General features: G+C 41.7%; 1 pseudogene; it reads left to right on the forward strand.

Annotated features, from left to right (window-relative positions):
* Positions 1-1,507: 1,507 nt before the first annotated feature.
* LOC115864202 (elongation factor 1-alpha 1 pseudogene) lies at positions 1,508-3,028 on the forward strand (annotated as a pseudogene).
* Positions 3,029-15,030: the final 12,002 nt, after the last annotated feature.

Genomic DNA, 15,030 nt, shown 5'->3' on the forward strand with positions numbered 1-15,030 from the left:
GCACTTGCAGTCCATGAGCCAAAGGGATATGCAAAGATGCTTAATTAAACATTTCAGGGCTGGTTTCTCTGTTCATATCCAATTCTGGTGCTTAGGAACAGGGACCCATGCTGATGCCCAAGGGCAAAAAGCCCCACTTCCTTTAAGGAAGGGGGCAAGCCTGACCCTGATGCCCAGTAAGGGGCAACGCTGGGCGTTTTGTTTTTCATGCTTTTCTTTTTGTTGGCCTTGTGCTGAGTTTGTTTACAAAAGATGTATTTTGTTTAACCAAATATTAAAAATGGAAAACTCGGTACATTAAAAAATTCAATCTAGATGTATCATAGACTTAAATGTAAAAGGCTAAATAAAGCTTCTAAAGGAAGAAGAGCTTCATGACTTCAAGATAAGAAAAGATTTTTAATAAGTACTAATCATAAAGAAAAAGATCATTTGAGTACATTAAAATTTAAAACCTCATTAAAGGCAAGGAAAGACTTTTAAAATAGAAGACAAAAAGAACTGATCATAAAGAAAAAGACTGATAAATTTGAGATTAATTTAACATTGGTATAAATACTTTCCATTTATTAAAGGATACAGAATATGCAGAAAATATTTGCAAACCTATAACCTACAAAGAACTCATGTATGAAATACATAAAGAAATCCTATAAACCAATAAGAAAATGACAGTCAACCCAGAAGAAAAATGGGCAAAAGATTTGAACAGATGCTTCTGGGGAAAAAAAAGGATATCCAATGGAAAATAAACATATGAAAAGATACTTAACATCCCTAATAATTAGAGAAATGCAAATAAAAACTATAACCAGACATCATTATATACCCACCAGAATGGCTAAAATTAAAAGACCAGCACTCCCAGGTGTTGGTGAGGATGTGGACAGCAGATACTCTTATATGGTGCTGGAAGACTGCAGATTGGTACAACACTTTGGAAAATTTTTTATAGTATTTAATAAAGTTGAAGGTACATATAAATTTTTACCCAGCAATGCCATTTATAAGAATATACCCAATAAAAATATGTGTACATGTTCTTTTTTTTTTTGGGGTACATGGGCCTCTCACTGTTGTGGCCTCTCCCGTTGCAGAGCACAGGCTCTGGACGTGCAGGCTCAGCGGCCACGGCTCACGAGCCTAGCCGCTCCATGGCATGTGGGATCTTCCCGGACCGGGGCACAAACCCGTGTCCCCTGCATCGGCAGGCGGACTCTCAACCACTGCGCCACCAGGGAAGCCCCTGGGTGAATCTTAAAAACGTATTGTTGAGTAGAAGAGGCCAGATCCACAAGAATATATATTAGCTTTTTTCCCAACGGGTTTGCCACCAGGACACGGGTGTCCTAAAAACCTAAGCAAAACCTAAGCAAAAACGGGAAAGGAGAAGACCCACATCAACATCGTTGTCATTGGACACATAGATTCGGGGAAGTCTACCACTACTGGCCATCTGCTCTACACATGTGATGGGATAGACAAGAGAACCATTGAAAAGTTTGAGAAGGAGGCTGCCGAGATGGGAAAGGGCTCCTTCAAGTATGCCAGGGTCTTGGACAAACTGAAAGCTGAACGCGAGCGTGGTATCAGCATTGATATCTCCCTATGGAAATTCAAGACCAGCAAGTACTATGTGACCATCATTGATGCCCCAGAACACAGAGACTTCATCAAAAACATGATTACAGGCACATGCCAGGCTGACTGTGATGTCTCGATTGTTGCTGCTGGTGTTGGTGAATTCGAAGCAGGTATTTCCAACAATGGGCAGACCCGTGAGCATGCCCTTCTGGCCTACATTCTGGGTGTGAAACAACTAATTGTTGGAGTTAACAAAATGGATTCCACTGAGCCACCCTACAGCCAGAAGAGATAGGAGGAAATTGTTAAGGAAGTCAGCACCTACATTAAAAAATTGGCTGCAAACCCGACACAGTAGCATTTGTGCTAATTTCTGGCAGGAATGGTGTCAACATTCAACCATTCCAACATGCTGGAGCCAAGTGCTAACATGCCTTCATTCAAGGGGTGGAAAATCACCCGTAAAGATGGCAATGCCAGTAGAACCACACTGCTTGAAGCTCTGGATTGCATCCTGCCACCAACTCGCCCAACTGACAAACCCTTGTGTTTGCCCCTCCAGGACGTCTAAAAAATTGGTGGTATTGGCACTGTCCCTGTGGGTCAAGTGCAGACTGGTGTTCTCAAACATGGCATGGTGGTCACCTTTGCTCCAGTCAAAGTGACAACTGAAGTGAAGTCTGTTGAAATGCACCATGAAGCTTTGAGTGAAGCCCTTCCTGGGGACAACGTGGGCTTCAATGTCAAGAATGTGTCTGTCAAAGATGGTCGTCATGACAATGTGGCTGGTGACAGCAAAAATGACCCACCAATGGAAGCAGCTGTCTTCACAGTTCAGGTGATTATCTTGAACCATCCAGGCCAAAGCAGTGCTGGATGTGCACGTGTGCTGGATTGTCACACAGCTCACATTGCTTGCAAGTTCGCTGAGCTGAAGGAGAAGATTGAGCGTAATTCTGGGAAAAAGCTGGAAGATGGCCCCAAATTCTTGAAATCTGGTGATGCTGCCATCGTTGACATGGTTCCTGGCAAACCCATGTGTGTTGAGAGCTTCTCTGACTATCCTCCTCTGGGCTGTTGTGCTGTTCATGACATGAGACAGACGGTTGCTGTGGGTGTCATCAAAGCAGTGGACAAGAAGGCAGCTGGAGGTGGCAAGGTCACCAAGTCTACGCAGAAAGCTCAGAAGGCTAAATGAATATTATCCTCAATACCTGCCACCTCAGTCTTAATCGGTGGTGGAAGAACGGTCTCAGAACTATTTGTCTCAATTGGCCATTTAAGTTTAATAGCAAAAGACTGGTTAATGATAACAATGCATCGTAAAACCTTCAGAAGGAAAGGAGAATGTTTTGTGGACCATTAGTTTTGTTTGTGGCAGTTTTAAGTTATTAGTTTTTAACATCAGTATTTTTTAATGGAAACAACTTGACCAAAAATCTCTCACAGAGGGCTTCCCTGGTGGCGCAGTGGTTGAGAGTCCGCCTGCCGATGCAGGGGACACGGGTTCGTGCCCTGGTCCGGGAAGATCCCACATGCCGCGGAGCGGCTGGGCCCGTGAGACATGGCCGCTGAGCCTGCGCGTCCGGAGCCTGTGCTCCGCAACAGGAAAGGCCACAACAGTGAGAGGCCCGCGTACTGCAAAAAAAGAAAAACAAAAAAATCTCTCACAGAATTTGAGACCCATTAAAAAAGTTTAATGAGAAAAAAAAGAATATATATTATATAATTCCATTTATATAAAGTTTAAATACAGGTCAAACCAAACTATACTGCTTAGGGTTCCATGCTTAGGAGAAAAGCTACAATGAGAAACAAGTAAATAATTATCACAGAAGTTAAGGTAATAATTATCTTTCAAAAGAAAAGGAGTAGTGATTAGGGGAAATCACTTTTGGGATTTCTGGAATATTGGCAATTTTGTATTTCTTGACCTGTGTGTTGCTTTGTGAAATGTCATCAAGCTGTTTCATAAACTTCACTGTTTGTCTGTTAGACTGGCCCAAGAAGAAATAGAAAAATTGAATAAACGAATATCCATAGAAGAAACTGAAATGGTAGCCAAAGATCTACTTCCTAAAAGAAACCAGATCCTATAACTCTACGATTAGATTCTATGAAACTTTTAAGGAACAAATATTTCCTACCTTATCCAACTCTTCCTGTGCTATAACTCACATCAGAACTAAATTTAAAAGCAGAAGAAATTTAAAATAATAAGCTCACTTATAAAAAGATACCAAGATTCTAAATAAAATACTAGCAAATTGAATCTTGCAATTCATTAAAAGAATAATTATCATGACGCAGGATTGAAAGGATATTTTAACACCAGAATATCAAGAATTCTACTAACTAGAAGGATGATGTAAGCATGAACTTAGTAGATGCCACAAGATCATTTATGTGTGGTATAGCCATACAATGGGATATCATCCAGCCATAAAAAAGGAATGATGTCCTGATACATGATACAACGTGGAGGAATCTTGAAAACATGCTTAGTGAAAGAAGCCATGCACAAAAGTCCACATACAGGCATACCTTGGAGATACTGCAGGTTCAGTTGCAGACTACCTCAATAAAGCGAGTCACAGGAATTTTTTGGTTTCCCAGTGCACATAAAAATTATGTTTACACAGTACTGTAGTCTAATAAGTGTGCAATAGCATTATGTCTAAAAAAAACAATTAAACATTGAAAAAACAGCCTTAATTAAGAAATAGTGCTGTTGGAAAAATGGCATCAATAGACTTGCTCGATGCAGGGTTGGCAGAGACCTTCAATTTATAAAAAACACAATATCTGTGAAGCACAATAAAGTGAAGCACAATAAAATGAGGTATGCCTGTATCGTACAATTCCATTTGTATGAAATGTCCAGATTAGACAGATCCATAGAGACATAATTTTTCTACCAGCTGTAACAAAAAACACACCCTCATCAAATCAGACTCATGCCAGAAATGCAAGTAGGTACTGAGCATATATCCTGAGAAAACCATAATTCAAAAAGATACATGTACCACAGTGTTCATTGTAGCACTGTTTACAATAGCCAGGACATGGAAGCAACCTAAATCAGCAAATGAATGGATAAAGAAGATGAGGCACATATACACAATGGAATATTACTTAGCCATAAAAAGGAACGAAACTGAGTTATTTGTAATGAGGTGGATGGACTGAGAGTCTGTCATACAGAGTGAAGTAAGTCAGAAAGAGAAAGACAAATACCGTATGCTAACGCATATACATGGAATCTAAAAAAATGGAACTGATGAACCTAGTGGCAGGGCAGGAATAAAGACACAGATGTAGAGAACAGACTTGAGGACTTGAGGTGGGGGAGGGGAAGCTGGGATGAAGTGAGAGAGTAGCACTGACATATATACACTACCAAATGTAAAATGGATGACTAGTGGGAAGCTGCTGCATAGCACAGGGAGATCAGCTTGATGCTTTGTGACGATCTAGAGGGGTGGGATAGGGAAGGTGGGATGGAGGCTTAAGAGGGAGGGGATATGGGGATATATGTATACGTATAGCTGATTCACTTTGATTCACTTTGTTATACAGCAGAAATTAACACAACATTGTAAAGCAATTATATTCCAATAAAAAAATGCAAGTATGGTTCATTATTTGGATTTGTATTAATATGACACTATATTAATAAATCAAAGGAGAAAAACAATATAATCATCTCAATAGATACTTAAATACCATTTAGCAAAATTGATTTCTGACTAAACAAAACAAAATCAGGACTTCCCTGGTGGCACAGTGGTTAAGAATCTGCCTGCCAATGCAGGGGACACAGGTTCGAGCCCTGGTCTGGGAAGATCCCACATGCTGCAGAGCAACTAAGCCCGTGTGCCACAACTGAGCCTATGCTCTAAAGCCCGCAAGCCACAACTACTGAAGCCTGCATGCCTGGAGCCCTGCTCCGCAACAAGAGAAGCCACTGCAACGAGAAGCCCGTACACCACGACAAAGAATAGTCCCCAGTCGCCACAACTAGAGAAAGCCCGCGCACAGCAACAAAGACCCAATGCAGCCAAAAAAACAAAACAAAACAAAACAAAATCAAAACAAAAACCAGAAAGGCTTACTATCATGAATAGCTAGATTTTTTTTTTGCCATTATAAAGATCCAGTATCATACTTTAATTACCATTAAAGTAAGGAAGAAGACATTATACCTTAATAATGTTCTGGAAATCCTAACCAGTACAGTTAAATAAGAAAAGAATTTAAGAGATATCTCTTAAGGTAAGAGATACCTTTCATACCTTAAGTAAGACACTCTTAAGGTAAGAAAGGTTTATTATTTGTAATTGTATCAAAGGATAACGAGAAACCTGAAGAGTAAAAAGAACTGTTAGGAAGTTGTGGGAAATGCAAAAATGGCTACGATATTTTGAAGCTCTTCTCAGGAGTGGAGTATATTTCTTCACACTTTGAATTTGAGTTGAACTATATGACTTTCTTTAGAACATTGGGAAATTAGCAAGTTTGAAAAGTGCTTGTGCATTGGAACTTGCCCTCTTTTATGTTTTAAGGAAATCTGAGACCACTACTCTGTGAATTAAGCCTAGGTTAGCTTGCTGGATGGTGAGACACATGTGTCAAGTCATTGACATTACCCAAACTGACACAGAACAAACTCCCAGACCCATGAAGCCATCCCAGACTACCTAGGCCAGTTGAGGTGCCAGTTGACTGCAGGGATAAACTGAACTGGCCTAGACGAGGACACCAGTTGATCTGCAGAGTCTTGAGGAATAACACATGCTTGTTGTTTTGAGCCACTATGTTTTGGGGTGTTTTGTTATGCAGCAAAAGCTGACTGATACAGAAATCATAAGTGAACTTATTAAAGTGGTCAGCTACTTTTTTACCATTAGTGTACAAAATTGACAAATGGTTAGAAAATATAATGGAGGAAAGATCCCATTTACAACAGCAACACTACCACCAATATACCTGAAAATAAACATAACCAGAAATAGACAGGACCTATATAAAGAAAATGTAAAATCTCTATTAGGGAATATTAATTCTTGCTAAATTAATCTGTAAACTCAATGTGATCTCAATCAAAATGTCAAAAAAATGTAAACATTAGAAAATCTTAATGGGTTCATTAGTAGAAATAAACAAGAAAACTATCTGAATGGAAAGATATTTGGGGGGGCAATCAGATTAGATATTTTATTGCATTTTGAAGTTACAAGAATTAAAAACAGTTTCATTCCAGAAAAATGTAGAGAGACCAACAGAATCAAATAGAGAATCCAGAGCAGACTAAAATACACATGATTTTAGTAAATGGTAATGGTGACATTTCCAATTCATGAGAGGAAAGATAGATTATTTTTAAAAGTGTTGGGACTAGTTGGGGGAATAAATTCAAGCTATATAACCCCACTTCTTTTATCAAAGTAAATTCCAGAAGGAATGTAATGTAAAATGTTAAAATGAAACTATAAAGGTACTAGTAGTAAAGAAGCCAGATACAAAAGGTCACATTTTGTATGGTTACATTTATGTGAAATGTCCTGGGAATCCATAGAGAAAGAAAGTAGATTAGTTGTTGCCGGGGGTGGGGGGTAGACAGGGAAATGGGGAGTGACTGCTTAATGAATATGAGGTTCCTTTCAGGGTGATGAAAAATTTGTAAAATTAAATCGTGGCAATGGTTGCACAACTGTGAAAATACTAAAAATCACCGAATTGTATACTTTAAAAGGGTCAATTTTATGGTATGTGAATTATATTTCAGTAACACTCTTCCTTAAGAAAAAAAGAGGAAGAAGAAAATGAAAAGCCCAGAGACTGGAGAGTCCAGGGGAGGCTCTGACCCAAGTAATGAGGTCAGGTACAGTGGAACTGGGTCTGGAAGGGTATTTTTCGGAAGTAGATGTTTTATACGAAGAAAGGGAGCAAAAGAAATTACCTCTCTTGGCTCTGATTACTGCATCACTCAGCCTCTTCCCAGGACTTATGGACTCTGCATGCCCTGGATAATTATTTTAAACTTAATAAATGGTTTTCAGTAAAAAAAAAAAAATTACTAGAAGAAAACATGAGTGAATTCATTTATAATCTTGTAATGAATATCTTTCTAAGCATGACACAAAACCCAGAAGTCAAATGGAAAATGATTGATCCATTTGCATAGAAATCAGCAGTTTTTATATTAAAATACCACATACAGGTAATAATAGTATTATAGTTATGTTTTTAAAAGATTTTTTGTCTTTAGAGATACGTACTGAAACACGTGTGGATGAAATGATATGATGTCTGGGATTTGCTTCAAAATAACTTGGGATGGGAGTGAAGTTTGGTAATGAGTCCATGGGATACTCTTCTCTCTAATTTTTTTAAGTTTGATTTTTCCATGACAACAAATTAAACAATAAATAGCAAGAAAAATGTATGTACAACATAAAAAGATAAACTGGGAACAAATATTTGCAGCATAAAACATTAAAAGGGCTTGGTACTTCCCTGGCAGTGCAGTGGTTAAGACTCCATGATCCCAATGCAGGGGACATGGGTTCGAGTCCTGGTCCGGGAAGATCCCACATGCCGCTGAGCAACTAAGCCCGTGCACCACAACTACTGAGCCTACACCCTAGAGCCCATGCTCCACAACGAGAGAAGCCACCCCAATGAGAAGCCCGTGCACTGCAAAGAAGAGTAGCCCCTACTTGCCGCAACTAGAGAAAGCCTGCATGCAGCAGCAAAGACCCAATGCAGCCAAAAATAAAATATAAATAAATTAAAAAAAAAAAGTATGGCATTTATTGCCAAGCAAGAAGAACAGGTACCTTGTGCTCAAAAGACCCAAACTCCCACGTGGCTTTCGGGGAAGGGTTTTTAAAGACAATGTGAGGGAGAGGGTCCCAGGTTTGCGTGATCAGCCCATGCATATTTCTCTGATTTGTTGACAGTGAGATAACAGGGTGCTGTTTTGGGAATCTCAATTATCAACCTTCTGTGTCCAACTGGTCTGGGGTCTATGTGCTAATGGTCAGCATGCAGTTAACTTCCTCCACCTGGTGGGGGTTTTAAGTATCTGCAAAACAACTCAAGGATATGGCTCAGGATACTATCTATAGCCCTTGAGGAGGAACTAAAGGTCCTTGACTTTGTTTTATGGCTAAACTATTATTATTTTGTCTTGCTTGACTGCTTTTCTTTGTTTCTGCATTTTCTCACTTCTCTGATTAAATTTATTCTTTGGGGCTTCCCAGGTGGCGCAGTGGTTGAGAATCTGCTTGCTGATGCAGGGGACATGGGTTCAAGCCCTGGTCTGGGAAGATCCCACATGCCGCGGAGCAACTAGGCCCGTGAGCCACAACTACTGAGCCTGCGCGTCTGGAGCCTGTGCTCCCAACAAGAGAGGCCGCAATAGTGAGAGGCCCGCGCACCGCGATGAAGAGTGGCCCCCGCTTGCCACAACTAGAGAAAGCCTTCACAGAGAAACGAAGACCCAAGAGAGCCAAAAAAATAAATAAATAAACAAATGTGGGGTTTAAAAAAAAAATTATTCTTTGGAACGAGGGGAAGGCCTAGGAGGTTAAAACTTTTCTAGAAATAAGAGGCAGGGGACACGGGGGTCTGTCCCCGAGAAAGCCTTGCAGGATCCTGCTCATTTTCAGGTTGATCTCTAAGATACATTATTACGAAATCAAGGCAGTAGAGTTTCACAGAGTGTGTATTGTATGGCCCATATGTATACATTTTAAGAAATGTGTGTGTTGTATGTGCATGTGATATGTTTATTATAATTTTTATATAACCATAACACATTTTTCTAGAGTTATAAATAAATTATTAATAGTGGGGAAAGGAGTAGTGATGTTGGTGGTGAAAGTAAGATTTAATTTTAAAACTTTTTGTAGTGCTTGGATTCCCCTCCCCCCATTTGCATGTATTCATTTTAATTTTTTCTAAGTTTAAAGGAAATGGAAGCTTTTGCACTCAAAGGCTGTGAACCTTGGCATATGGTTTACAAGATAAAGTTCCATTTGTATGTAGTAGCTAACCATCCCTTTTTTTGTCATTTTTCCCTTGCTGCTTTCAATAATTTGTCTTTATTTTTTGCCAGTTTGATTACTATGTGTCTTGGCGTGTTTCTCCTTGGGTTTATCCTGTATGGGACTCACTGCGCTTCCTGGACTTGGGTGGCTATTTCCTTTCCCATGTTAGGGAAGTTTTCGACTATAATCTCTTCAAATATTTTCTCTGGTCCTTTCTCTCTCTCTTCTCCTTCTGGGACCACTATAATGTGAATGTTGTTGCATTTAACGTTGTCCCAGAGGTCTCTTAGGCTGTCTTCATTTCTTTTCAGCCTTTTTTCTTTAATCTGTTCTGTAGCAGTGAATACCACCATACTGTCTTCCAGGTCACTTATCCGTTCTTCTGCCTCAGTTATTCTGCTATTGATTCCTTCTAGTGTAGTTTTCATTTCAGTTATTGTATTGTTCATCTCTGTTTGTTTGTTCTTTAATTCTTCTAGGTCTTTGTTAGACATTTCTTGCATCTTCTCGATCTTTGCCTCCATTCTTTTTCTGAGGTCCTGGATCATCTTCACTATCATCATTCTGAATTCTTTTTCTGGAAGGTTGCCTATCTCCACTTCATTTAGTTGTCTTTCTGGGGTTTTATCTTGTTCCTTCATCTGGTACATAGCCCTCTGCCTTTTCATCTTGTCTATCTTTCTGTGAATGTGGTTTTTGTTCCACAGGCTGCAGGATTGTAGTTCTTCTTGCTTCTGCTGTCTGCCCTCTGGTGGATAAGGCTATCTAAGAGGCTTGTGCAAGTTTCCTGATGGGAGGGACTGGTGGTGAGTAGAGCTGGCTGTTGCTCTGGTGGGCAGAGCTCAGTAAAACTTTAATCTGCTTGTCTGCTGATGGGTGGGGCTGAGTTCCCTCCCTGTTGGTTGTTTGGCCTGAGGCGATCCAACACTGGAGCCTACCTGGGCTCTTTGGTGGGGCTAATGGCAGACTCTGGGAGGGCTCATGGCAAGGAGTACTTCCCAGGACTTCTGCTGCCAGTGCCCGTGTCCTCACGGTGAGACAGAGCCACCTCCCGCCCCTGTAGGAGACCCTCCAACACTAGCAGGTATGTCTGGTTCAGTCTCCTATGGGGTCACTGCTCCTTCCCCTGGGTCCCAATGCACACACTATTTTGTGTGTGCCCTCCAAGAGTGGAGTCTCTGTTTCCCACTGTCCTGTCAAAGTCCTGCAATCAAATCCCACTAGGCTTCAAAGTCTGATTCTCTAGGAATTCCTCCTCCCGATGCCAGACCCCCAGGTTGGGAAGCGTGATGTGGGGCTCAGAACCTTCACTCCAGTGGGTGGACTTCTGGGGTATAAGTGTTCTCCAGTCTGTGAGTCACCCACCCAGCAGTTATGGGATTTGATTTTATTGTGATTGTGCCCCTCCTACCGTTTCATTGTGGCTTCTCCTTTGTCTTTGGATGTGGGGTATTTTTTGGTGAGTTTCAGTGTCTTCCTGTCGATGATTGTCCAGCAGCTAGTTGTGATTCCAGTGTTCTCGCAAGAGGGAGTGAGAGCACGTCCTTCTACTCCGCCATCTTCGTTCCTAATCTGCTAACCATCCTTTTTAATAGGTAAAATTTCAAAATCATAACATTAAACCTTATTTTTGCCTTTCTACGCCTTTCTTCCATTCCTCCTTCTCTCCTTCTGTTCCCCCTAGGTGTTCCCTTCCCTGTCTAAGCCCAAAACCACTGAGCATGTGGCTGTTACACAAGGCATTGGGATGTCTTTGGAAGTGCTGCCTCATACTTTTTCACAGCTCTCCTTGCACCTGGTACACTCACAGCACGAACTGAAAACTCAATACCTATTTGAAAACAAAAATTTTCTTGGGCATGATTGATACCCTTGCTTTGAAAGTCGCACAGCTGTAGTGCTGAATCCTTCATTTCCAGCACGTCAATCATGCCCTTCTTTTCACTCAGGACCCCTCACTTTTTAGGGATATCACGTCCACTGCAAGTGCCAAGCCCAAACCTCTCACTATGTGGGCATCCACTAACTTTTCACAGATGGTTTTCCATGTCTTTATAAAGGATCCTTTCGCTTCCTTCTCAGGGTGGGCCAAGTACAGAGAAGAGCCCTGGACCCTTGAGCCAACAGAACGAAGTTTAGCCCCAGCTTGGCCACCAACTCTAGACCCAATGTCCTCATCTACAAAATGCAGATGAACTCTAGAAACCCTCCCACCCCTGATCCCCGCATTCTCACTTCCGGTGCTAATGCTCTGCAAAGAGCATCACGCCCTCCTCTTCCCTCACCATGTATATCTTTGTTATCCCCTGCCCAGAATCTTTCCTTCAATTTACTAGCTCTTTAAGATATTAGCATAGTATATTTTCCAGGCTTTGTTGTTTAGCTTTTTCCCCTGTTTTCTCTCCTTATCCTCTTATTTTCTTCTGAAGGATAATGACTCCTTCACTCAATAATTCAAATCATAAATATCAATCTAGTTTGATTGCATCTAGGTAGACACCTCTTCTTCTCCCTCTTAAATGAAATCACAACTCAAAGCCACCCCCTTGTAGAGCATTTGTAGTTTATATCACAGCCTTGAGAAGCAAGGGATAAAGCTTGACAGGGCAGAAAGCATGTGAGTCTCAGAGGAACAAGGACGAGAATCAACTCCCAGCACCACTACTCCTTCTCTTAACCTGCTTGACCCTCAGTTTCTTCATCTGTATTACAGAGGCAATAATAGTTCATTCTTGCCCATCTCCCAGTCCCCCTGCCCCACCTGGTCAGAGCTGACAACTCAGTCTGTCCTCAGGATCCGTCGTCTCTACAGGTGGCATCCCCAGTGCCCAGGCCTTCCAGGAGTCCTTTTCTGCTGCCGTCGTTCCCCACTCACTGTCCTCATGGCTTGCCTCACTCAGCCTATCCTCCTCAGGGAACCGGAGCTCCCTGTGTAGAAACAGTGGGGAGAGGCGGGTGGAAGGAGGCCACAGAGGAGACAGATGAGTGGAGAGGGCTGAAGGGCAGTTCTCCAGCTCCAAAAAAATTCAGTGTGAACAGACTCCTCATGTAGTCACTGTTCCCCCAAATGGACATTTAGAATTATCTCAGAGGTAGGACTGCTTTTTGTTTGGAGATAAGTCTTAACAGGGTGAGGTGACTCATGCTTTCATTCCATTGTTTGGGAGGCCAACAGCCTCCTGAAAGCAGATACCAGCTCTCCCTGCATGGTTTCTCCTTCACTCGGTTGCTTCCATCTAAGCATCGAGAAGAGCTTGCAGGTGTTGTTTTATTTCACACTCATGGTGCACTGTTCTGTGTTGTTTGTTACAACGCTTCCCACAACTTTCTTTTTCTCCCTCATCTCCAAAAATAGCAAATGACATTGCTGACCCGGATTTTCCACCTGAGTCTGTTTTTCATTTTGAGAGAGCTCAACATGGGTGCTGAGTGTTGCCCCAGCACCGACTAAATACTGATATTTAACTCTAGGACAAAGTCAGAGGTTATCCGTTTCTGCTATGCAGCTGCAAATCTGTCTTTATTCTTGGCATGAGAAGAAAGGATGTTATTTGTGATGGAAGAACTACATATGGGAAAAGCTTGGATGTGCCTGGATTTCTGCACAAAATATGTTCCTGAAACTTAATGTGTACATAGATTTATCTTAGAGCAAAGTCAAGCTTACCCAAAATGACTGGTAAACACAGTTTCCATGATAACAAGTATCTTGAGAGAAGACCTACCCTTTATATGACACATGTGTAACTTGGTTTCTGCAGGCCACACCACCCAGGGCATTCAAGGGGGGCCATAGGACCAGTGATAACTCCCTGGCAGGACCAGCTTCATGGGTGGGCACCCTATGTAGCTGTCCGGGCTCCACCCTCCGGAAGGTCCTGTGCTGTAACGTGCTGCTGTCACCATCATGAAATCCTGAAATTTTAAAACAAAGGGTCTACATTTTAATTTTGCCCTGGGCTCTGCAAATCATGTAGCCAACCTTGTTCCCTGACTCTTGGTCCATCTACTTTTGTTCCCCATTGCTACAGCCTCTGGTTAAATCCAACCCCAGTGATGTCCAGGAGCCTCCTGGACGTGGGTTTTGCAGAGGTTGATGAAGCCATCTGGTCACCTACTTTGTGCCCACTTCATTTCCTTCCTCTCCTGCGCTCACAGGCACTGTGGCCAGGATTTGTGGCAGCCCTCGGGGAGCTACAGACAGCGTGCCGTGTCCTCTGGACTCCCCAGAGGGCTGTGTGTTCCGGCAGAAGTGTTCTCCACTCTCTTGGTAAATACATTTTACCTTTCGCCCCAAAGCCCATCTGCTTGCGCCCCAAATGCCTCACACAGCTTAGTGAGAAAATGCCCCTCCAAGGTCTGCTTGTGGCCCCCTCCCTTGTCTCAGCCCCTAGACAGCAACCTTCTACCTTCCCAGTCTCCCGGTCAATGCCTCTCCTCCAAACCTTCCCTTTTCCCCTTCCAGCCACCTTCCTCCCACCTAGAGCTTCACCATCCACCCTTTGGTTCCTGTTTTCCTTGGAAGCCGTCACTAAACATGGATGGGCACTTTTCAAAGAACCATTGCATTTACCAACTCTCTGTGTGTTTTTCAGAACACCTTTTCTGGCATATGTTAATAAATGCAACAAAACAGAGGGAGGTTCACTTATCATATGAATTGGGAAAAACTGCATATTAGATGATTTTCTCGGAGATTTAACTAATTACTGTTAAGTAAGTTGAAAGTTCAGGGAAGAAACTATTTAACTTAACACAGTGTTTACCAAATTGAATTGGGCATTCAACACTTACTGCAAACACACACACACACAATTAAGTTAGCATTCTGCAGACAGTATATTTGGGGGATGCTCACTAAGAGTATAATAAACTTAATTTATGTAAATTCATTCTTAGCATAATTTAATCTTTTCTTGAGGACTCATAAGGTACCGGTATTTATCATTTGATGTCTGGACAAATGGAAATTAAACACACTCTGAATCACACTTAAAACACGCTAAGGACATTTAGCCTTACATAGAGCTAGGTACATAGCACAGACTTGCTGCATTACTGAATTTAAAGAACCTCTTTGGGCCTCAGTTTCTTATAGGGGTTGGGTAGTTGGTCTCTAAGACCACTTAATAAATGTTGAGTCTTGTATGCCAGGCACTGAGATGTGCAGAATAGGCTCCTCCTCCGACAGAACTCACAGTTCAGTAGAAAACAAGCAAGAAACAAATAAAAATACTACAACATGATATTGTTACAAGACATATATACTTAGTGATATGGGACACTGAGTTGGGTCTTAAAGTGTGAGCAGGTGTTTGTTAGGATGAGAACATACGGGGAAAGGGACTTCCAAGCTAAGTGTACAGCACATATAAATGCATGGAGGCTT

This window comes from Globicephala melas, chromosome 12, assembly GCF_963455315.2.
Source record: "Globicephala melas chromosome 12, mGloMel1.2, whole genome shotgun sequence".
Lineage (NCBI taxonomy): Eukaryota > Metazoa > Chordata > Mammalia > Artiodactyla > Delphinidae > Globicephala > Globicephala melas.